At 41.3% G+C, this 24,472-nt stretch overlaps 1 pseudogene; it reads right to left on the minus strand.

Annotated features, from left to right (window-relative positions):
- Positions 1-8,218: 8,218 nt before the first annotated feature.
- The window catches only part of LOC139023553 (F-box/LRR-repeat protein 17-like), a 411,307-nt pseudogene continuing 395,053 nt past the window's right edge, over positions 8,219-24,472 (minus strand).

The raw sequence follows: 24,472 nt of genomic DNA on the forward strand, positions 1-24,472 counted from the left end.
ATGAAGAATTCAAAGGTTAGTGATTAATTCTATCTCTATTTGGGGGTTTTGTGAAAGTACCTGTGCTGTGAAAGAAATGTCTGTGCTTTTTGGATTTGTGGCTAATATAATTATACGTGGTGTTTTCGCCTGTAAAACATTTATAAATCGGACATGTGGCTGGATTCACAAGATGTTAATCTTTCATTTGCTGTATTGGACTTGTTAAGTGTGAAAGTTAAATATTTCTAAAAAATAAATTTCTGAATTTCGCGCGCTGCCTTTTCAGTGGAATGTGGGGGTTCGCTAGCGGAACCCCGGGCTAGAACAGGTTAACTCATAATAAACATGAAAGCCATTGAAACAGTGGAAGGCTGAACAATTTTGGGGGGATGGTTTGTCCTTGGGTTCCGCCTGTCATATCAGTTTTGTATACTCACAGAAATCATTTAACAGTTTTAGAAACTTTAGAGTGTTTTCCATCCACATCTACCAACTATATGCATATCCTAGCTTCTGGGCCTGAGTAGCAGGAGTTTAATTGGGCACACTTTTCATCCGGACGTGAAAATACTGCCCCCTACCCAAGAGAGGTTAATGAGGAGCATCCAGACGCTGCGCTTGCAGAATTTATGAAAATTGCTTCTTCCAATTATTGATAAACATGCATCTGTTAAGAAACTGACTGTTAGAACTGTTAAGGCTCCATGGATTGATGAGGAATTGAAAAACTGTATGGTTGAAAGATATGGGGCAAAATGAGTGACTAATAAGTCTGGCTGCACATCTAATTGGCATACTTTCCGCAAATCGAGAAATTATGTGACTTAACTCGACAAGCCAAGATCAATGATATAAAGAATGATGGGAAATTATGGGCAGAAAGACAAATTCAAGTCCACTTTCATCGAATCAGATGGCTTATTCATCACGAAACCATTTGATGTTGACAATTATTTTAATGATTATTTCATTGGCAAAGTGGGCAAACTTAGGCAGGAAATGCCAACAATGAACAGTCAGCAATTGCATTCATGCATAAAAAACATATAATGAAAGAAAAGCATTGCAAGTTGGAATTTTGTAAAGTTAGTGTGGGAGAGGTGGAAAAGTTATTGTTATAGATAAATTAATGACAGACCTCCTGGCATTGACAACTTAGATGGAAAGCTACTGAGGATGGTAGCTGACTCTATAGCCACTCCTATATGTCATATTTTTAATCTGAGCCTAGAGGAAAGTCTTTGTCCTCAGGCCTGGAGGGAAGCCAAATTATTTCCGCTATCCAAGAGTAGTAAAGCGGCTTTTACTGGTTCCAACAGCAGACCTATAAGCTTGCTGCCAGCTCTTAGCAAACTGTTGGAAAAAATTGTGTTTGACCAGATACAATGCTATTTCTCTGTAAACAAATTAACACCAGACCTTCAGCATGCTTATAGAGAAAGGCACTCAACATGTGCTGCACTGACACAAATTACTGATGATTGGTTGAAAGAAATTGATAATAAGATGATTGTGGGAGCTGTACTGTTAGATTTCAGTGCAAATCCCAAATTGTTTGCATAGACAAGTTACACACAGCTCTGAAACACACACTTATCACACCAGACATGCCACCAGGGGTCTTTTCACAGTCCCCAAATCCAGAACAAATTCAAGAAAGCATACAGTATTATATAGAGCCCTAATTGTATGGAACTTCCTTTCATCTCATATTGCTCAAATAAACAGCAAACCTGGTTTCAAAAAACAGATAAAGCAACACCTCACGGCACAACACCTCTCCCCTTTTGGACCTAGATAGTTTGTGTGTATGCATTGATATGTAGGCTACGTGTGCCTTTAAAAAAAATGTATGTAGTTCTGTCCTTGAGCTGTTCTTGTCTATTGATGTTCTGTATTATATCATTCTGTATTATGTTTCATGTTTTGTGTGGACCCCAGGAAGAGTAGCTGCTGCTTTTGCAACAGCTAATGCGGATCCTAATAAAACACCAAATACCAAAGGAACAATATCCTCCTCTTGATCGTCAAAGACGGGGGACATATTGAATGACAGCTTTTAGTGCTTTGAGCGCGTCGCTAGCATGCTGGGAGGCAAGTCGTCGCCTTGTCTCTGATGCATGACTGCTGTGATATTAACAAAGTGCTGACCTTGAAATCACAAGTTTCCCTGCATCGAGAGAGAGACAGTTTGATTGAGATGTGAGGGAGCTGCTGAATATTCACAGTATCAAGGTGTCACTCCCTGAGGAATGGATCCAGTTCAGCTACTAGGCCTTGGTATGCAACTGTAGTAATACATATCGAAACAGACTGGATGGTTCCAGGATTTTGACTTGCAACAAAAATCTACTTGGTTATGCATTCATTTATATTCAGATTTTATGTTGAGAAGGAAAACACTTCATGTAGCATGGGTAAAGATTCATTTCAAATGTCACTTTTAATGTTTCTTTCTTCTGTCAAACACAGAGAGTAAAAAAAATATACTGAAATAAGAGAAAAAGGGAGAGCTTTATAAGTAGTAGTGTTTTATTCATCTGTATGTAAATCCAGTCATTTACGGTTTTCTTAACAAATCAGGGATCAAGTGTCAACATCAAGCGGAGAAAAAGAGAGTGCATGTTGGGATTAAAAAAGGGGGAGGAGTCGACGAGGACTCAATCTGAAAGTCTACAAGTCCTGACAAGGGTAAAACGGATATGTTCTTAATTGTCCCAAATCTATGTTTCTGTAAAAGATTACATTGCTACTTCAAACCGCTAAACTCAAAAAATTACTAGTGTATACAGTCCAGTGACAGCTTCTAGAATAATTGTCCAGTTGGTTCACACCATAGAAAAGTACCCTGGTTATTAGCGTAATAAATGAACATTGACTGTTTTCAAAAGGGCATGGATCTTAGATCCTATTGCTAACAAAGATATACCATAAATGCATGGCTACACAACAAATACTGCAAATATATGCTCAAACAAAACCAGTATTAGGTTACATAAAATCCCACTGTACAGTACAAATACAGTGGAAATCACTGAAGTTCTCTTACAGCCGACACAATCCAAACCATTGATTATTACACCATGTTAATGGTACAATATACATCATGAGAGAGAGAGAGAGAGAGAGAGAGAGAGAAGGTTGCTTGATGGTCCCAAAGCCACACTCCAGGGGACAGTTGTCTAGTTCCCTGTACGTTCCCAGGACGTCACTGAGGACCATGTTAGGACCTTTTAGGACATTCTCAGGATTTTCATTTTACTAGTCCTTAGTACGTCGTATGATGGTCCCAAGGGAACATTCTCTGGAGGACTTTTTTATCGTTCCCAATTTTTTTGGGATGTTGTATTATGGTTCACTGGAGGTTTGGTCTAGTTCCCGGTATGTCCCGCTGACGTTCTTTGGACATTGTGTCATGGTCCCCTGGAGGTTTTGTCTAGTTCCTGGTTTGTCCCGGGGACGTCCTCAAGTAAGTTTTTAGGACGTTCTTTGGACGCTGTGTCCTGGTCCCCTGGAAGTTTTTGTCAAGTGACGGTTACAGGTGTCCAAAAACATTAAAAGTAAAGAAATTAAATTGTATGGGGAACTAGACAAAAACTGGGAACTAGACAAAAACCTCCTGGAGACCATCACATCACGTCCCAAGAACGTTCAGGGGACCTTGACAAAACATCGCAAGAAAGTCCTAAAAACGTCCTCGGGGACATCCCAGGGCAAACTGGGAACCAGACAAAACATCCAGGGGACCATGACACAATATCCCAAGAACATCCTAAAAACATCCTCCGGGACCAACAGGGAACTAGACAAACCTCCAGGGGAACATGACACGACATCCAGAGAACACCGTAAAAATTATACAACTTCTCAAGAACGTCCTAAAAACATCCTGTGGGATGTCCCCGGGACTAACCGGAAACTAGACAAAACCTCCAGGGAGCTTTGACACACTTTAGGTGACCATTTTGTGACGTCCTGAGGACATCCTAATGATTTATTATTGTTTGAAGGGAACTCTGACCCATTTACATTCCTTTTCTTAACATGTAGAACATGTACAGTCGTCTTCAAGACAATGTTTCTGTCAGAAGAGTTTAAGTATTGAACCTTTCTTCATCCAGGCAAGGCATTGAGAACACATTGTCTTTACAATAATGACTTTAAAGTGTAGGTTTACATCAGTCCATATAGAGTGTATCTCTGATGTTCAGTGCTGAGCGACTACTCCTTTAGAACATGCTGAGCTGTTCGGTGTAGGCAGAAGTTGTCGCTAACCACAGGTCCAGGGTCAGATATTGATTCATCTCCCTTAAGTTTATGATTTGGATAAGGGGTTCAATCATCTGATCCTAGATCTGCCAGGGCAACTTCTACCTTGAGCTCACTGTGTACTTAACTGTGACTGTAACAACAATTAGGGATGGTACTCAGTCAAACCTGCACTGCACCAACCAACATACAACACTGCATGAAAATGATTCGCTCCTGCTCCACACAAATGTGCATCAACTGTGTGCATAAGACATTTACTAGATGAAACAAAAACATATTTAGATTTGTAATGAAACAATACTTCCTTGCAGATCTCCCATTGTGTAGCTTGAATGAATGTGGCCTTGAATCTCTCAAGTGTACCATTGTATCAGGGAGTCACAGCCTTAGTCCATCAGAATGGGCTTTGTTCCCTACTGGGACCATTATAATATAATAGGTAAGCCACAAGTTTTACTTGACCATGTGAGTTGATCAGGAAAAATGCTGAGCAATTATTGACTGGCCTATATCTTATAGACTAGTATATATCTTATCTTATAGGCTAGACAATATATTGTCTTACAGACTAGACTATATCTTATTTTAAAGACTAGACAATATCTTATCTTATAGACTAACCTACAGTAACAGTGAAAAGTTTGGAAAAGTTTATAGACTATAATTATCTTATAGACAAGATCTTATCCTAAAGACTAGTCTATATATTATCTTATAGACTATACCTTATCTTATAGACTATCAAATACATTTTTTATAGACCATAATAATCTTATAGACTTGCCTATATCTTATCTTATACACCAGCATATATCTTATAGACCAGCATATATTGTATTTCTGTCACGTTCCTGACCTATTTTTATGTTATTTTGATTATGTTTAGTTGGTCAGGGCGTGAGTTGGGGTGGGCATTGTATGTTGTGTGTGTTTTGGTTAGTCTATGGGTGTTGTATGTGTATGGGATAGAGTATTGTTAGGTTGTCTAGTTATGTCTATGGCTGCCTAGATTGGGTCTCAATCAGAGACAGCTGTCATTCATTTGTCTCTGATTGGGAGCCATATTTAAGGTAGCCATAGGCAGTAGGCTTTTGTGGGTAGTTGTCTTGTTTAACGTTTGTTGCTTGTCTGGGCACTTGCGTTATTTAGCTTCACGATCATTTGTTGTTTTGTTTGTTTGTAATAGTGTTTTCGTTTCATGTTCATCTTCGTTCGTTTAATTAAAAGAAGATGGCTTATTTTCCTCATGCTGCGTTTTGGTCCGTCTCTCCTCCACACGATCGTGACAATCTCAGATACAAAACTATATTTTATCTTATACACTAGCCTATATCTTATCTTATTGACCAGACTATATATTATAGACTAGACTATATCTGATATTATAGACTATATCTTATCTTATAGACTATATATTATCTTATAGACTAACATATATCTTATATTAGAGACACAACTACAGTGGCTTGTGAAAGTATTCACCCCTCTTGGCATTTTTCCTATTTTGTTGCCTTACAACCTGGAATTAAAATAGATTTTTGGGGGGGTTAGTATCATTTGATTTACACAACATGTCGACCACTTTGAAGATGCAACATGTTTTATATTGTGAAACAAACAAGAAAAAACTGAAAACTGAAAACTTGAGTGTGCAGAACTGTTCACCCCCCAGAGTCAATACTTTGTAGAGCCACCTTTTGTAGCAATTGCAGCTGCAAGTCTCTTGGGGTATGTCTCTATAAGCTTGGCACATCTAGCCACTGGGATTTTTGCCCATTCTTCAAGGAAAAACTTCTCCAGCTCCTTCAAGTTGGATGGGTTCCGCTGGTGTACAGCAATCTTTAAGTCATACCACAGATTCTCAATTGGAATGAGGTCTGGGCTTTGACTAGGCCATTCCAAGGTATTTAAATATTTCCCCTTAAACCACTCGAGTGTTGCTTTAGTAGTATGCTTAGGGTCATTGTCCTGCTTGAAGGTGAACCTCCGTCCCAGTCTCCAATCTCTGGAAGACTGAAACAGGTTTCACTCAAGAATTTCCCTGTATTTAGCACCATCCATCATTCCTTCACTTCTGACCAGTTTCCCAGTCCCTGCCAATGAAAAACATCCCCACAGCATCATGCTGCCATCACCATGCTTCACTGTGGGGATGGTGTTCTCGGGGTGATGCGAGGTGTTGGGTGTTGGGTTTGTGCCAGATGACCAAAAAGCTCAATTTTAGACTCATCTGACCAGAGTACCTTCTTCCATATGTTTGGGGAGTCTCCCTTATGCCTTTTGGCGAACACCAAATGTGTTTGCTTATTTTTTTCTTTAAGCAATGGCTTTTTTCTGGCCACTCTTCCGTAAAGCCCAGCTCTGTGGAATGTACGGCTTAAAGTGGTCCCATGGACAGATACTCCAATCTCCACTGTGGAGCTTTGCAGCTCCTTCAGGGTTATTTTTTGTCTCTTTGCTGCCTCTCTGATTAATGTCCTCCTTTCCTGGTCCGTGAGTTTTGGTGTGCGGCCCTCTCTTGGAAGGTTTGTTGTGGTGCCATATTCTTAAATATTTTTTAATAATGGATTTAATGGTGCTCGGTGGGATGTTCGAAGTTTCGGATCTTTTTTTATAACTCAACTCTGATATGTACTTCTCCACAGCTTTGTCCCTGACCTGTTTGGAGAGTTCCTTGGTCTTCATGGTGCCGCTTGCTTGGTGGTGCCCCTTGCTTAGTGGTGTTGCAGAATCTGTGGCCTTTCAGAGCAGGTGTATATATACTGAGATCATGTGACACTTAGATAGCACACAGGTGAACTTTATTTAACTAATTATGTGACTTCTGAAGGTAATTGGTTGCACCAGATCTTATTTAGGGGCTTCATAGCAAAGGGGGTGAATGCAAATGCACGCACCACTTTCAGTTTAACTTTTTTTTTAAATAAGTACTTTTTTTCATTTCACTTTACCAATTTGGAATATTTTGTGTATGTCTATTAAATTAAATCCAAATACATATACTTTTAAATTACGATTTGTAATTCAACAAAATAGGAAAAACACCAAGGGGGATGAATACTTTTGCAAGGCACTGTATATCTTATCTTATAGACTAGCCTTTATCTTATAGACTGGCCTGTATCTGATCTTATAGACTAGCCTACGTATATCTTATTTTAGAGATAAAACTAAATCTTATCTTATAGACTAGCCTGTATCTTATCTTATAGACTAGCCTACATCCTATATTAAAGACTAGCCTATTTATTATCTTACAGACTAGCCTATTTATTATCTTACAGACTAGCCTATATCCTATCTTAAAGCCTATATCGTGGACCTGGAGTTTTTCCTGATCAGAGAAACCTCAGGTCCCTACAAACACATGACACACTCTTAATAGTGTATTTAATTTCGAACAGAAAGGTAGAAACACACACAGTATGAAACAACATTGACTTCACACATGGTGAGGTCAAAACATGTAGCCCTAGCGGTCAACGAAACCAGAGAATAATGTTTTTACTTGTTTAGAACAATGTTTACTTGTTTTCAGTCGCTGCTCAATGTGCTCCGTGTTTTCAAGCCTGGTATTGCATCCAGATTGGTGTTGGGGGAAATGTAAGTCCCACAAAACTCCCAGCACAGCGGAAGTCAAACCTCAAACGACACCCTATCACCAGGTAGTGTAGCGCTACGTTTGACCAGAGCCATGGGGCTGCCACATGCTCTAGGTCTCTGGTCAAAAGGAGAGTACTATGTGTATTTGATACACAAGCCCAACACTGTACACTGATGTACAGTATGATTTGTCTGGGAGTTATCACTGAACTAAAATGGAATCCCAAAAATATCCATAGATAAAAAATAAATTAAATGATCATGTGGTGTGTGTTTCCACTTTGACTGTGCCCACCGCCTTTATCAGTGTGTGTGCACATGTATGTGAATGGGCATATGTGTGTGTGTGTGTGTGTGCGTGTGTGAGTGTGTGTGTGTGAGTGAGTGTAGTCCAGCGGTGGCTATAAGTCGGTGGATGCGTTGGGGCTCCAGCCCATCTGATAGGCTCTCTCCWGGGTTCTCTTGCAGTCCTGCATCACCGTACTGAACACGATGTGAGGGTACTGAACCACCAGCCTTTCCACCGTCTCCTCATTCACCAGCAAACACAACAGCAAAACACAAGATGCATTAAAGGCACAAAACGTGACTAAGACCGACTGCTGGTTATCGACGACTGAGGTTGCAAAATAGAGGCCACGATTGCTGTTAGTCAAACAACATTTGTTTTGGTGTCTGTTCTGTTAGGGTTGAGCCTTGATTGTGTATGTACTGCTGAAGCAAAGCTTAACACACCTTTAAGACAGACTTGTCAACAATGGGCCTGGTAACATGGAACACACTACCAGTGTGACGGGCAGGGAGGGAGCTGTCTCTGTCAAGGAGTCGGTTGAGGGCCTGAGAGCCCAGTCCACCTTAGGCTTTAGTGTCTGGTGGTAAAGCACCAGAGCATATCTTTGTCTAAATGATCCTCATGGGAGAATGAGAGGAAGAGAGAGAGAAAGATATGGAGTGGTAAAATAAGAGTTATCAGAGAAAGAGAGAAGGAGAGAGACAGAGAGAGTTTCCAGAAAAATAAAGAAAAAGAGAGAGACTAAAAGGGAGCGGGCGTAGAGACAGAAGACAGGCAAGTGTCTTCTAATTAGTCCTCTTTTTCATGCTCTATGGAACAGGGGAATAAAACAAGCAGTCAGGTACCTTCCCAGTGGTTCCATCATGCAGGGTGGTGTCACAACTAGGCTGAGCCAGGCTGACAGTGAGCAGGTCTAGGAGGGCCCTGGAGTCCACATTGGTGAGGGGTGTTAACCACAACCCACCCAGGCCAGAGCACACCATGCTGCTGTCACACTTTGGCATCAGGACACTGTCCAGAGGAAATATGTGTAAACACACAGACTTCCATGAGAAGAAATACGCTCACACACACACACAAGTTTGTCTGAAAAGGGAGAGAGAGAGAGAAAGTGAGAGAAAGACTTACGTTTGAACAAATAACAAAGCTGTGGTCTTCAGTCACTGAGAGCAGTGATCAGTGACTTGAGGTCTGTAGGACTGCTGGTTTTCATCCTTCCCTTCTAACCAGGGACTGATTCATACCTGGGTTACCAGGTGAGTGGAATCTCTGAACTGGAGCATCAATGACATTCATAGGGTTGCCAAATTCCAGTGACTTTACCAAAATTCCCAGGTTTTCCAGAAATCTTGGTTGGAAAATTCCTGGACATAGGAGGGAATAAACCGGAAAACAGGAATTTTCCAACCAAGATTTCTGGAATACCTTGGAATTTGGGGAAAGTTACCGGAAGCAACCCTAGACATTCATCAACCAATTTACTACCAGCTAAAAAAGCACCAGCTGTGGAATTGTGAAACTCGCGGCCTGGTTTTGACTCCCCGCTGGTCTAGAAAAAGAATAGCAAAGGGAAAAGTGAAGTTTGTTATGTGTAGTAGAGACTCATTAGAGAACTAAATGACAGCCCCTTGATTGCTTTCATAACATATTATGGTATATTGTACTGAGGAGAATAAAACTCTTCCCCCACCAAACCCGTTAATCAGGCCTTAATTACAATTAAGAGGGATCTAAAAAATGGGCCTGTCAATGTGATGAGAGGCCATTACCATCATTAGTGTTAATGTAGTGCAGTGCTGTGCACAAGAGTAAACACGCTTGACACAAAATGGCTCCCAATCAAAGCTCTGAATCATCCGCTAATTGCTAGTTGTTGCAACAGTAAAACAGTTTGAGCCTCAACACTACCACTGTTTGATGTGTGAGTGTGTGTGAAAGTATTTAAATTACCTATGTGGTTCTAAGCAGATGATTGGCTTGTTTTTTTCTTATTTTAAGCCTTGTGTCCTGTTAGTCAAGACCAATAAATATTCTGAAAAAATATAAATTAAATATGTTACCTCATTATATTTATTTAAATGTATACTTTTTACTTTTAGGCCTATTTCCATGGGAGGTTTTGAGATCCTGGCAGTAATGATGTGGACATGAGCTTTACACAGGATGTCCTCTAGCAAATCGTAGAGGATGGTCATACCTGTCTTTTCCAAAACAAATATATCCAATCCCCTGTACAACCCTGAGTTATTCACTCTTCCATACCCCCTCTCCAGCTGTATACCATCCTGAATAAGACATGATGACATCAACCACACCTTCTTTGTATTTGCTCGCACACACACACACACACACACACACACACACACACACACCACACACACAACAACACACACACACACACACACACACACACACACACACACACACACAACACACACACACACACAACACACACACACACACACACCACACACTTACTTTGTATTGTGAGCCAGACATGCTGTAAAGCCCTCATATACTACTTTCTACTCTGTCTGAAAGTTGAAGGAGACCCATATGATATGTCTAGTGCCATAATATGATAGAGGATATTGCAATAGCTGGTGCGTTTCCATCTTACAGACAGATCTGGGATGGCAGCCACACGTATCTGGAGTCAGACCTACACTTAGGATATTTTCCCCAGTTTAACTTCAAAGATGCAGTTCCTGTGGATCTGAGGGGATCTTCATGTTGTCTGACATGACAATGTGTGTTTGTCAGAGTAGAGTAGAGAAGTCAAAAGGACAGTCAGTCCTCTTCGATTCCCTATTAACAGAAAGAAGAGAAAGGACAGTCAGTCCTAGTTGATTCCCTATCAACCCCCCGTATTTCATTTGGACTGAGATACAACTCTCAATCAGTAACAGAAACTGAAGCTAACCCATTGAGTGAAAATATTGGGGAAATCATTTCCATGTCAATTGAAAATAAGTCCAATCCTTTTTCCTGAATGAACATTCCTCAGACACCATGTCCTATACAGTATATCATGATTTCCATATCAAAAGTGTTTGTAGGCTCTGTGCGTCTCTCTTCTGTTTGTGTTTCTGTGTGTGTGTGGTGTGTGTTCTGTGTGTGTGTGTGTGTGTGTGTGTGTGTGTGTGTGTGTGTGTGTGTGTGTGTGTGTGTGGTGTGTGTGTGTGTGTGTGTGTGTGTGTGTGTGTGTGTGTGTGTGTGTGTGTGTGTGTGTGTAAGCTGCTCCTTGGCGTTGCACAGCAATCGTTCAGGCTTGCAGTGATTGGCCGGTAGTAAAGGTGACCTAGGCCTTTCAGGGACTGCTGTGTTGCTGCTCTCCTTTTAACTGCCAGGGGTTTTAAGAGCTGCTCTCACATACAACTCCATGTAAAATATACATTCACCGCTAACACCGGGCAAGTAACCACACCACCAAAACACCTCTTAAAGATGACAAACACTGGCGTGGTGCACGGTGGCACCACGACATCCCTGGGAGAGAGGGGCTCGTAAATCGATTATCTGATACACAAACAAATATGCATTTCAGGGCAGAAGGACAAAGAGGGCACTGCAAGAGTCGCAGAGAAACAGGTGAGGATAAATGATGATGGATAAAGAAAGCAGAAAAATAATACCTGGCATACAGTATGCTCCCCAAGACTCCATTAAACCATAGAGAACACGGAACACATGGAACACCATGTTCCCCGAATGGGTTTCAAAAAATACAGTCACCTCAGTGCAGTAAAAACAGAGCAGATATCCAGAAGGAAAAAAGGGGTTTTAGATGAAGACAAATGGAGTTTGCATTTACCAGATGTGCACTTAACCCGAAATGGACTGCAACTCAAAACATCCTTCCATTTGTACTGTTCATTATGCTCTCTTTGTTAACATAGAAAAATACCAACACGGTCAACAATAAAGCCTCTGTCCACTTCCATCCACATAGTGCATCACTCACCCATTAAATACATTTGGGGGTAAATGATTTAAAAGGGCCTTTTAAGCACCTGAAGAATGCTGTGCATCAGATATCTTAGTAAAATCCAATTTCAACAGGCAGGATTTAAACAGGCTGGATTTATAGTGGCCATAAAAGTGCCTGCAGGAAAAGCTGCAGTTGTAACGTTTCTAAACGAGTGACTGGACAGACTGGCGGTAGATACGTTTCTGGCTCTGACAAGAGAAGGGAGGAGAAGGGAGGAGGAGGAAGGAGGGAGAGAAAGGAGAGGAGGGACATGGTTGTGAATGGCACATGAAGGGGCATAACATGCTATGAATAGAAGTGGTAATTTCACAAGCAGATCATATATTCATGATATACTCTGCTTGTAAATCTGTAGCACCTGTAGTCCAGGTCTGTTCCTCGTCACCAGATCACACTGCTGAGCAACGTCTCGCTCTCCCTCCCTCTCACGCATGCGCAGACAGACAGACAGACAGACAGACAGACAGACAGACAGACAGACAGACAGACAGACAGACAGACAGACAGACAGACAGACAGACAGACAGACAGACAGACAGACAGACAGACAGACAGACAGACAGCAGACAGACAGACAGACAGACAGACAGACAGACAGACAGACAGACAGACGACAGACAGACAGACAGACAGACAGACAGACAGACAGACAGACAGACAGACAGACAGACAGACAGACAGACAGACAGACAGACAGACAGACAGACAGCAGACAGACAGACACAGACAGAACAGACAGACAGACAGACAGACAGACAGACAGACAGACAGACAGACAGACAGACAGACAGACAGACACACAACAACAAAGCAGAGGGCAGACAGACGACCATCACGAACACAGAACAGAACAGACAGACAGACAGACAGACACAGCATCAGTGTGAGTGCCAGCCTCAGTGACAGAGACAGAGGTAAAGCTCTGTGGGTCAGCAAAGCGTAGAAGCAGCTATGTAAGTAAACCCTTCACTCCATCATGTGTGACAAAGGGACACCCGGGGAATGTGTTCAGGGCAACCCCCAATTTCTCCCAGCACGCCTGGTTTGTTATCTACACAGGGAATAAGGCATGTCAGGACCCAAGAGGCCATAGACTGGCCTAGAGAAATAGATGGCTTTAGCATGGCTGAACACAACTGCATTTTTCCTCGCAATGTTTGATACTGTATGTTCAGAAGTAAAACACCACACACACACACATACACACACACACACACACTCTCTGAGAGAACATTGTACAAATTCACTATTATTAATAATGGCCAACTCACTTAAATGGAAAAATGGCTTACTTACAAGCCCTTAACCAACAATGCAAAAAGTTTGGGTAGCCATTTGATCAGCTGTTTAGGAGTCTTATGGCTTGGGGGTCGAAGCTGTACAGAAGGCTTTTGGACCTAGTCTTGGCGTTCCGGTACCGCTTGCCGTGCGGTATCAGAGAGAACAGTCTATGACTAGGGTAGCTGGAGTCTTTGGCAATTTTTAGGGCCTTCCTCTGACACCACCTGGTATAGAGGTTATGGATGGCAAGAAGCTTGGCCCCAGTGATGTATTGAAACCTACTCACTACCCTCTGTAGTGCCATGCGGTCTGAGGCCAAGCAGTTGCCATACAAAGGTGGTGATGCAACTAGTCAGAATGCTCTCGATGATGCAGCTGTAGAACTTTCTGAAGATCTGAGAACCCATGACCAGTCTTTTCAGTCTCCTGAGGGGAAAAAGGTGTTATCCTGCCCTCTTCACAACTGTCTTGGTGTGTGGACACCAAGGAACTTTAAGCTCTCAACCTGCTCCACTACTACGTCGATGAGAATGGGGGTGTGCTTGGCCTTCCTTTTTCTTTAGTTCACAATCATCTCTTTTGTCTTGATCACGTTGAGGGAGATGTTGTTATCCTGGCACTACACTGCCAGGTCTCTGACCTCCTCCCAATAGGCTGTCTCATCGTTGTCGGTGAACAGGCCTACCACTGTTGGTAATGATGGTGTTGGYGTCGTGCTTGGCCATGCAGTCATGGGTGAACAGGGATTACAGGAAGGGACTGAGCACGCACCCCTGAGGGGCCCCGTGTTGAGGATCAGCGTGGCAGATGTGTTGTTACCTACCCTTACCACCTGAGGGTGGCCCGTCAGGAAGTCAAGGATCCATTGCAAAGGGAGGTGATTAGTCCCAGGGTCCTTAGCTTAGTGATGAGCTTTATGGGCACTATGGTATTGAGGTCTGAGCTGTAGTCAATGAATAGCATTCTCACGTATGTGTTCCTTTTGTCCAGGTGTGAAAGGGCAGTGTGGAATGCAATAGAGATTGCGTCATTTGTGGATCTGTTGGGGCGGTATGTAAATTGGGTCTATGGTTTCTGGGATAACAGTGTTGATATGAGCCATTACCAGCCTTTCAAAGCACTTCATGGCTACAGATGTGAGTGCTACGGGTCGGTGCCAAGCTTGTAGTGTCATATCCTAGAAGACTCGGGACTGTAATTGCTGCCAAAGGTGCTTCAACAAAGTACTGCGTAAACGGTCTGAAGACTTATGTAAATGTGATATTTCAGTTTTTTATTTCTAATAAAATTGCAAAAAATTCTAAAAACCTGTTTTTGCTTTGTCAGTATGAGGTAGAGTGTATAGATTGATGAGGGAAAAAACAATTTAATCCATTTTAGAATAAGGCTGTAATGTAACAAAATGTGGAGAAAGTCAAGGGGTATGAATACTTTCCGAATGCACTGTAAGTGTTGCTAATGCTCTCCACTTTCTGGAGGACTAAGTTTTGAAATCAGTGGAATGTCTGGTGGAAGCGGAGTATGATAGCTAAGGAAATGGAGAATGTTCTGGCGTTTGATTGCAAATATGCGGAGGGAGTGGAAAAGAGAACACACAGAAGAAGGCTCTTGTTTAAAACACCTGTCTCCAGATTACATCTTTAAACTAAGGTCAACCATGACATCTGTGACATGGAGGGAGATGCGTTCATCCATGTATATGGGTAAGAGAGTCTAACGAGCTACATTTTCAGATACTATAAGTTTCTAATTTTGTCAGAAAGTAATTTTCATTGCAAGTTAAAGTGTTCTGTTAGCTAGCTAGATAACGTTAGCTGGCTGGCTCACTAGCTAAAGTTACGTGTCTGATCTGTGTAGTAATATTATTCGTATCTCAAAGCCATTTGCATTGCTAGTTATAACGTAAATTCACCCCATTTCGTACAAATGAGCACAACCGCAACATTCAAACGAGGCTACAAAGAAAACGAATGGGACTGTGGCAACTGTGTTGACTTCAAAATTTGGGGTGTGAGCTACGTTTCTATTCAAGCGTTGATCGACATGGTAATGGCTCTATAGTATTGGAGAAATGTAGAAAAAACTGACCTTCCGTTACATCGTGACGTGTCATACCGTAACGTACAACACGCATAAAGCAACTATTTCTGTCTTACAATCTCTCTCCACCAGGTGTAGGACTTCTTTAATCGTTTAAAACTTCTTGTCAATAGGGGGGCGCTGTTATCACTTTGGAAAAAATCGTGCCCAAATTAAACTGCCTCGTACTCTATTCTAGATCGTACAATATGCATATTATTATTACTATTGGATAGAAAACACTCTCAAGTTTCTAAAACTGTTTGAATTATATCTGTGAGTAAAACAGAACTCATTTGGCAGCAAACTTCCAGACAGGAAGTGAAAAATCTGAAAACGGTGCTCTGTTCCAGGGCCTGCCTATTCAATTGCCTAATATTTATCGATATGCATGCACTTCATACGCCTTCCACTAGATGTCAACAGGCAGTGGAAGGTAGAATGGGGTGTCTAGCTTGATCTGAGGTCGAACAAGAGCCTTTGGAGTGGGAGGTCAGGAATTTCCTTTGTCTACCAAGGCGCGAGGCGCGAGGCGGAGCTCGACATTGGCTTCTGAAAAGCGTTCGGTATACACGGCTAATATCTCCGGCTCTGTTTTTATTTATATTAGAAAAACATCATAAAGTAGGTTTTTTCAACCGAGTTTCATCAGTTTATTTAACGTTTATTGGGACTTTTGGAGTTTTCCATTCTTTGCGTCGAGAGAAACTGGGAACGTCATCAACATTGGCTAGCATTGTGGCACGAATTCGACAGGAGAAAAGGACATTCTAAAACCAAACAACGATTTATCCTCGACCRWGGACRCCTTGTACAAGATTCTGATGGAAMCTCAACAAAAGTAAGAACAATTTATGATGTTATTTCGTATTTCTGTGGAAAATGTTATTCCTATTCTCTGCCGTTTTGGCGGGCGCTGTCTTGCAATAACACAAGCTGTTTGTTATGGGAAAGTTATTTTTAAAAATCTAACACGGCGGTTGCATTAAGAACCAGTGTATCTTTCATTTGCCATACAACAAGTATTTTTATGTAAAGTTTATGATGAGTTCTTTGGTCAGATTAGGTGCGTGTCCAAACTAGCTCCGGACATTCTGGTGAATCGATGCTACATATTCACAATGTATAACCACGGTTTGCAGCTCTAAATATGCACATTTTCGAACAAAACATAAGTGTATTGTGTAACATGATGTTATAAGACTGTCATCTGATGAAGTTGGTCAAGGTTAGTGATTAATTTTATATATTTTGCTGGGTTTTGCGAATGCTATCTATGCGATGAATAAATGCGGTTGTGTGTTTGGCTATTGTGGTAAGCTAATATAATGCTATATTGTGTTTTCGCTGTAAAACACTTAAAAAATCTGAAATATTGGGATTCACAAGATGTTTATCTTTCATTTGCTGTACACCATGTATTTTTCATAAATGTTTTATGATGAGTATTTAGGTATTTCACTTTGCTCTCTGTAATTATTCTGGCTGCTTTGGTGATATTTTTGATGGTAGCTGCAATGTAAAACTATGATTTATACCTCAAATATGCACATTTTCGAACAAAACATACATTTATTGTATAACATGTTATAAGACTGTCATCTGATGAAGTTGTTTCTTGGTTAGTGACTAATTATATCTCTATTTGGTCGGTTTTGGGATAGCTACCTATGCGGTACAAACATGGTGAAAATATGCGGTTGTGTGTTTGGCTATTGTGGTTAGCTAATAGAACTACATATTGTATTTTCGCTGTAAAACATTTGAAAAATCGGAAATGATGGCTGGATTCACAAGATGTTTATCTTTCATTTGCTGTATTGGACTTGTGATTTCATGATATTTATATGCTATTATTTACTTGTGGCGCTATGCTAGGCTATGCTAGTCAGCTTTTACTGATGAAGATGCTCCCGGATCCGGGATGGGTGTTAAGTAGAGGTTAAAAACAAGAAATGGACAGTGACGGGGGTAAGGGGGGGATACCTAGGCATTTTTTGCGTCATCACTGTAAGAGATCATGACTTTCAAAGCCGCTGTTTACTTCTGAAGATCACTTTAGCACCGCCCTAAAAAACAGATTCAAATTCGACACAACCCTTTAAATAGGTATTTAATGACACATTATATAAACTCTTTATAGTGTTTTATTTACATTTTAGAGGCAATAAGGTGATAAGTTGGACAGATCAAGTGAAAAAAAGTAGTTTTCCCACACAGCTCCTCTCCTTCTCACTATCACGCATTAGTTTCGCTTCCCCACCCGCCATTTTTAAAAAGACCCGAAGGAGCTCATTGCCTTCTTGAATTATGCAGAAACGGGCAGCGTGAAGATCTCGGCATGAATTATGTTGGAAAGGGGAGAAATTGTGCTTTACAATGGTATTGAAATTACAGTTGATCTGGTAGTATTACATTTTTGGGGCGCTAAAATAAGGTCAATTGTACGGACCAAGGCGATGTACAAAAGTGAGTGAGTTTACGTTAGCCTAATGTTAGCTAGCTAACATTGCACCTTGCTAGTTGGTTAGCTTTAGCTACCTGCAGGTTCATGCAGGGTAGTAACGTTATGAGTTGGGATTATGGTTCATTGTTTAGCTAGTTAGCTAGCAACCCAACTTATTGTGGGAAGCTTGTGGAAGGCTACCCGAAATGTTTGACCCAACAATTTAAAGACAATGCTACCATATACTAATTGAGTGTATGTAAACTTCTGACCCACTGGGAATGTTATGAAAGAAATAAAAGCTGAAATAAATCATTCTCTCTATTATTCTGACATTTCACATTCTTAAAATAAAGAGTTGATCCTAACTGACCTAGACAGGAAATTTTACTCGGATTAAATGTCAGGAATTGTTTAAAACTGAGTTTAAATGTATTTGGCTGTATTTGTATGTAAACTTCCGACTGTATGTAAACTGTATGTCTGGCACACACCCAACACCTCTCATTACCCCGAGAACACCATCCCCACAGTGAAGCATGGTGATGGCAGCATCATGCTGTGGGGATGTTTTTCATCAGAAGGGACTGGGAAACTGGTCAGAATTGAAGGAATGATGGATGGCGCTAAAAACAGGGAAATTATTGAGTGAAACCTCTCAGTCTTCCAGAGATTTGAGACTGGGATGGAGGTTCACCTTCAAGCAGGACAATGACCCTAAGCATACTACTAATGCAACACTCGGGTGGTTTAAGGGGAAACATTTAAATGTCTTGGAATGGCCTAGTCAAAGCCCAGACCTCAATCCAATTGAGAATCTGTGGAATGACTTAAAGATTGCTGTACACCAGTGGAACCCATCCAACTTGAAGGAGCTGTACTAGTTTTGCCTTGAAGAATGGGCAAAAATCCCAGTGGCTAGATGTGCCAAGCTTATAGAGACATACCCCAAGAGACTTGCAGCTGTAATTGCTGCAAAAGGTGGCTCTACAAAGTATTGACTTTGTTGGGAGTGAATAGTTATGCACGCTCCAGTTTTCATTTTTTTTGTCTTATCTCTTGTTTTGTATATTTTGTAATATTTTGTATCTTCAAAGTAGTAGGCATGTTGTGTAATTCAAGCGATGCAAACCCCATAAAAATCTATTTTAGTTCCAGGTTGTAAGGAAGCAAAATTGTAAAAATGCCAAGGGGGGTGAATACTTTTGCAAACCACTGTATACCATCTCTAGCACTGTGTCTCTACTGTTCAAATGTTTCTACATAAGACCGAATCGAGCCGATCGTCACAAATGTACTGTCCTTCTGGCCATAAATAAGCATCTATATAATGAAGTATCTAACCAGAAGAAACATGATGATGTGCATTGGGAAAAGGAAACATACAAGCTGTGTTCAAATTCTCATACTAACCCCAATGACTGTACTATTTGTGACGTGAACTGAGTATATAGTATGCTTATTGGTCATAGTATGGATATACTTAGTATGCCAAAATTCATACTAAATTTGCCAAAATATGAAGTATACACGCAGAGAACACTATTTCTGTACTTTAGGGCTCATAATGCAATTCTTCAAGAAATGGGCGTGGCTTCACATCGTTTCCAGATTTGAAGAAAATGGCGGAAAATATGCAGTCAAGGTACAACGAGAGCGGATACAAATTTATGACAAATGTTTAGAAAATATTTATCAATGTAATAAAGTAATGACATTTCAAATTAGTTACCTCACATGTTATATTTGCTGACAATTTGTTAGCTACGCTGTCCTTACGAACCACATAGCGTATCATTACAGCAATATATACCGGTATGTTGTTAGCTAGCTACCTAACGTTAGTTAGCTACTTATACATTAAACTTGCCAGTATATTAACTATAGTTTATCTAACTAACTACCCAACGTTTATTGACTTGATTATTCCCGTCATTCTTAGCTTAGCTAAATGGTAGAATCATTGTGCATTCTCAATGGACATTCGGGTGCTTTCGTAATTTCACTCTGGCTATCTACTGCGATTTCAGAGCACCAGAGCACAGAATAATGAATTTACGAGCGCTCAAGACCCGTTCAATATGGCCGGTGTCAATAAACATTGGCAAAAGTAATTAAATTGATGCCAGCAGCACAGTTACAGTCACCAACGCTCTGGATAACATGACAACTTCCTAACCAGCTCTGCTAGGGCGAGTAAAATGGTCAGACTGGTCTCATTTGTGTATGGAAGTAGCTYGCAAGCTAGCCAATGTTAGCTTGGGTTCTTGACTGCCGTTGTAAGGTCAGAACGCTCAAATCATCCCTACTCCTCGGCCTGTGCGTTCAGTGTGCACTCCAAGAGCGAAACGCTCTGAATTTAATAACGGAAGGGTAGGTAATCTGACAACACGCTCTGAATTTACAAGCGCACTCTGGCACTCCAGATTGAATTTAAGAACACACCCGAAGTTGTAAAATGTCAAATAATTTGTTATGCTAACAAGCTAGCAAGAGGCTGCATAGCAAAAACATCAACTTCCGGTAGACAGGCAAAGAGCAAGTATGCTCAACTAAAAGTACATTGTTTGTTTACTGTATACTAAAATGAACTAATATTATATAGTATGTAGTACATACTCATTGCTTAGTATACAGTATGTTAACATGGGTATTCGAAAACAGCTACAGTCCTTACATCAATACAATAGGACAGTAGTCACATGTATCCTAAACATATCACAGCTCTTGAAACTCTCATTAGCTCTTGAAAATCTCATTTTTGATCCACTTCTGTAGAGGTGGGTTAGGAAACTGTCAGAAAAAGCCCATCCTGATTGGAAAAGGATGACAAGAGCCAATGTGCATTAGTTTTCCACTTAGACTTGCATGGGCCAGAGTACTGTCAATCTAACAGACCTGTTGACTAGTGAGAGAGAGCAAGAGAGAGAGAGAGAGAGAGAGACTACTGTCAACCTAACAGACCTGTTGTGTCACGCCCTGACCTTAGAGAGCCGTTTTATTTCTCTATTTGGTTAGGTCAGGGTGGGCATTCTATGTAGGGTGGGCATTCTATGTTTTGTGTTTCTATGTTTTGGCCGGGCATGGTTCTCAATCAGGGACCGGTGTCTATTATTGTCTGTGATTTGGAATCATACTTAGGCCACCTTAGTTGTGGGTAGTTGTCTTTGCTAGTGGCCTGAATAGCCCTAGTAAGCGCCACGTTTGTTTTTGTTGTTTCTTGTTTTGTTGGCGACATTTATAATAAAGGAAAAGGTACGCCCACCACGCTGCACCTTGGTCCGGTCATTTCCCTGACGACGTCCGTGACATGTTGACTAGAGAGAGAGAGTACTGTTAACCTAAAATACCTGTTGACTAGAGAAAGAGTACTGTTAACCTAACAGACCTGTTGACTAGAGAGAGAGTACTGTTAACCTAACAGACCTGTTGACTAGAGAGAGAGTACTGTTAACCTAACAGACCTGTTGACTAGAGAGAGAGTACTGTTACACCTAACAGACCTGTTGACTAGAGAGAGAGTAACTGTTAACTAACAGACCTGTTGACTAGAGAGAGAGAGAGATACTGCTAACCTAACAGACCTGTTGACTAGAGAGAGAGTACTGTTAACCTAACAGACCTGTTGACTAGAGAGAGAGTACTGTAACCTAACAGACCTGTTGACTAGAGAGAGAGTACTGTTAACCTAACAGACCTGTTGACTAGAGAGAGAAGTACTGCTAACCTAACAGACCTGTTGACTAGAGAGAGAGTACTGCTAACCTAACAGACCTGTTGACTAGAGCGAGAGTACTGCTAACCTAACAGACCTGTTGACTAGAGAGAGAAGAACTGCTAACCTACAGACCTGTTGACTAGAGAAGAGAGTACTGCTAACCTAACAGACCTGTTGACTAGAGAGAGAGAGAGAGATACTGCTAACCTAACAGACCTGTTAGGGGGACATAGAGAAACAGATGAGAGGTACACGAGACCTGGAACTAGAGAGAGAGAGTACTGCTAACCTAACAGACCTGTTGACTAGAGAGAGAGAGTACTGTTAACTAAGACCTGTTGACTAGAGAGAGAGAGTACTGTCAACCTAACAGATCTGTTGACTAGAGAGAGAGCACTGCTAACCTAACAGACCTGTTGACTAGAGAGAGAGAGAGAGAGAGTACTGTTAACCTAACAGACCTGTTGACTAGAGAAGAGAGTACTGCTAACTAACAGACCTGTTGACTAGAGAGAGAGAGAGAGTACTGCTAACCTAACAGACCTGTTGACTAGAGAGAGAGAGAGAGTACTGCTAACCTAACAGACCTGTTGACTAGAGAGAGAGAGAGAGTACTGCTAACATAACAGACCTGTTGACTAAGAGAGAGAGAGAGAGTACTGCTAACCTAACAAACCTGTTGACTAGAGAGAGAGAGAGAGTACTGCTAACCTAACAGACCTGTTGACTAGAGAGAGAGAGTACTGCTAACCTAACAGACCTGTTGACTAGAGAGAGAGTACTGCTAACCTAACAGACCTGTTGACTAGAGAGAGAGAGAGAGTACTGTCCACCTAACAGACCTGTTGACCGAGAATTGCGCTGGATCTGGAATCTGGTGAGGAGCCATTTTGCGGGCTCCTCACCAAATCAGCTATTTGTGTTTTTTTTCCACTTATCGTAACTTTTTTGTACATAATGTTTCCGCCATCGTTTCTTAAGACATAAAACAGCTTCTGGACATCAGAAAAGCGATCACTAACCTCGGATGAAGATTTCTACTTCTACTTCAATGAGCAATCCCTAATGATGGTACAGCGGCGAGTAAATAAACCCCCTGTACCCTCTGTTCTATTGGCGGATGTACAATCACTGGAGACAACCTGGACAAAACCTGAGAACAGTAATATCCTATGTTTATGGAAAACTTGGCTGAACAACGACATGGATAATACACATATAGCTGATTTCTCTATGCATCGGCAGGACAGAACGGTAGTGTCGGGTAAGCTCAAGCGAGGTGGGTAGCTGCTGCGCAATCTCTAATATTAAGGAAGTCTGAAGGTTCTGCTCGCCTGAGTTAGAATACCTATTTACCAAGACAGTTTTCATCTACACTGAACAAAATATAAACTCAACATGCAACAATTTCAAGACTTTACTGAGTTACAGTTCATATAAGAAAATCAGTCAATTGAAATGAATAAATTAGGCACTAATCTATGGGTTTCACATGACTGGCAATACAGATTTGCATCAGATACCTTAAACCTTTACATTTAGTAATTTAGCAGACACTCTTATCCAGACGATTTACAGTACGTAGCGAGTGTATTTTTATAATATTTCAAACAAACCCACAACCCTCGCGTTGCAAGCACCATGCTCTACCAACTAAGGTAGGGGAGTGGATCAGAAAACCAGTCAGTATCTGGTGTGACCACCATTTGCCTCATGAAACGCAACACATCTCCATCGCATAGAGTTGATCAGGCTGTTGATTGTGGCCTGTGGAATGTTGTCCCTCTCCTCTTCAATGGCTGTGCAAAGTTGATGGATATTGGTGGGAACTGGAACACGCTGTCGTACGCGTTGATACAGAGCATCCCAAACATGCTCAATGGGTGACATGTCTGGTGAGTATGCAGGCCATGGAAATATTGGGACATTTTCAGCTTCCATGAATTGTGTACAGATTCTTGTGACATGGGGCCATGCATTATCATGCTGAACAGGAGGTGATGGCGGCGGATGAATGACACGCCAATGGTCATCCCTGGCTGGCGTGGCTACACGTTGTCTGTGGGTTGTGAGGTAGGTTGGACGTACTGCCAAATTCTCTAAAACGACATGGGAGGTGGAGAAAAAATCATTCAATTCACTGGCAACAGCTCTGGTGGACATTCCTGGAGTGAGCATGCACATTTTATAATCCGTTTTACCTCATTTCTACCAGCATGTCACGTGTGCAACTAGAGGTGAAAAAACTCTAGATCACCTCTACTCAACACACAGAGACACATACACATCTCTAGATCACTCTACTCCACACAGAGACACATACAAAACTCTAGAGCACATCTACTCACCACACACAGAGACACATACAAAACTCTAGATCACCTTTACTCCACAACAAGAGACACATACAAAACTCTAGATCACCTCTACTCAACACACAGAGACACATACACATCTCTAGATCACCTCTACTCCACACAGAGACACATACAAAACTCTATCTCCTTACTCACACAGAGACACATACAAAACTCTAGATCACCTCTACTCCACACACAGAGACACATACAAACTCTAGATCACTTTACTCCACACACAGAGACACATATAAAACTCTAGATCACCTTTACTCCACACAGAGACACATACACATCTCTAGATCACCTCTACTCCACACAGAGACACATACAAACTCTAGATCTCCTTTACTCCACACAGAGACACATACAAACTCTAGATCACTCTACTCTACACACAGAGACACATATAAAACTCTAGATCACCTTTACTCTAACACACAGAGACACA

This window comes from Salvelinus sp. IW2-2015, linkage group LG33, assembly GCF_002910315.2.
Source record: "Salvelinus sp. IW2-2015 linkage group LG33, ASM291031v2, whole genome shotgun sequence".
Lineage (NCBI taxonomy): Eukaryota > Metazoa > Chordata > Actinopteri > Salmoniformes > Salmonidae > Salvelinus > Salvelinus sp. IW2-2015.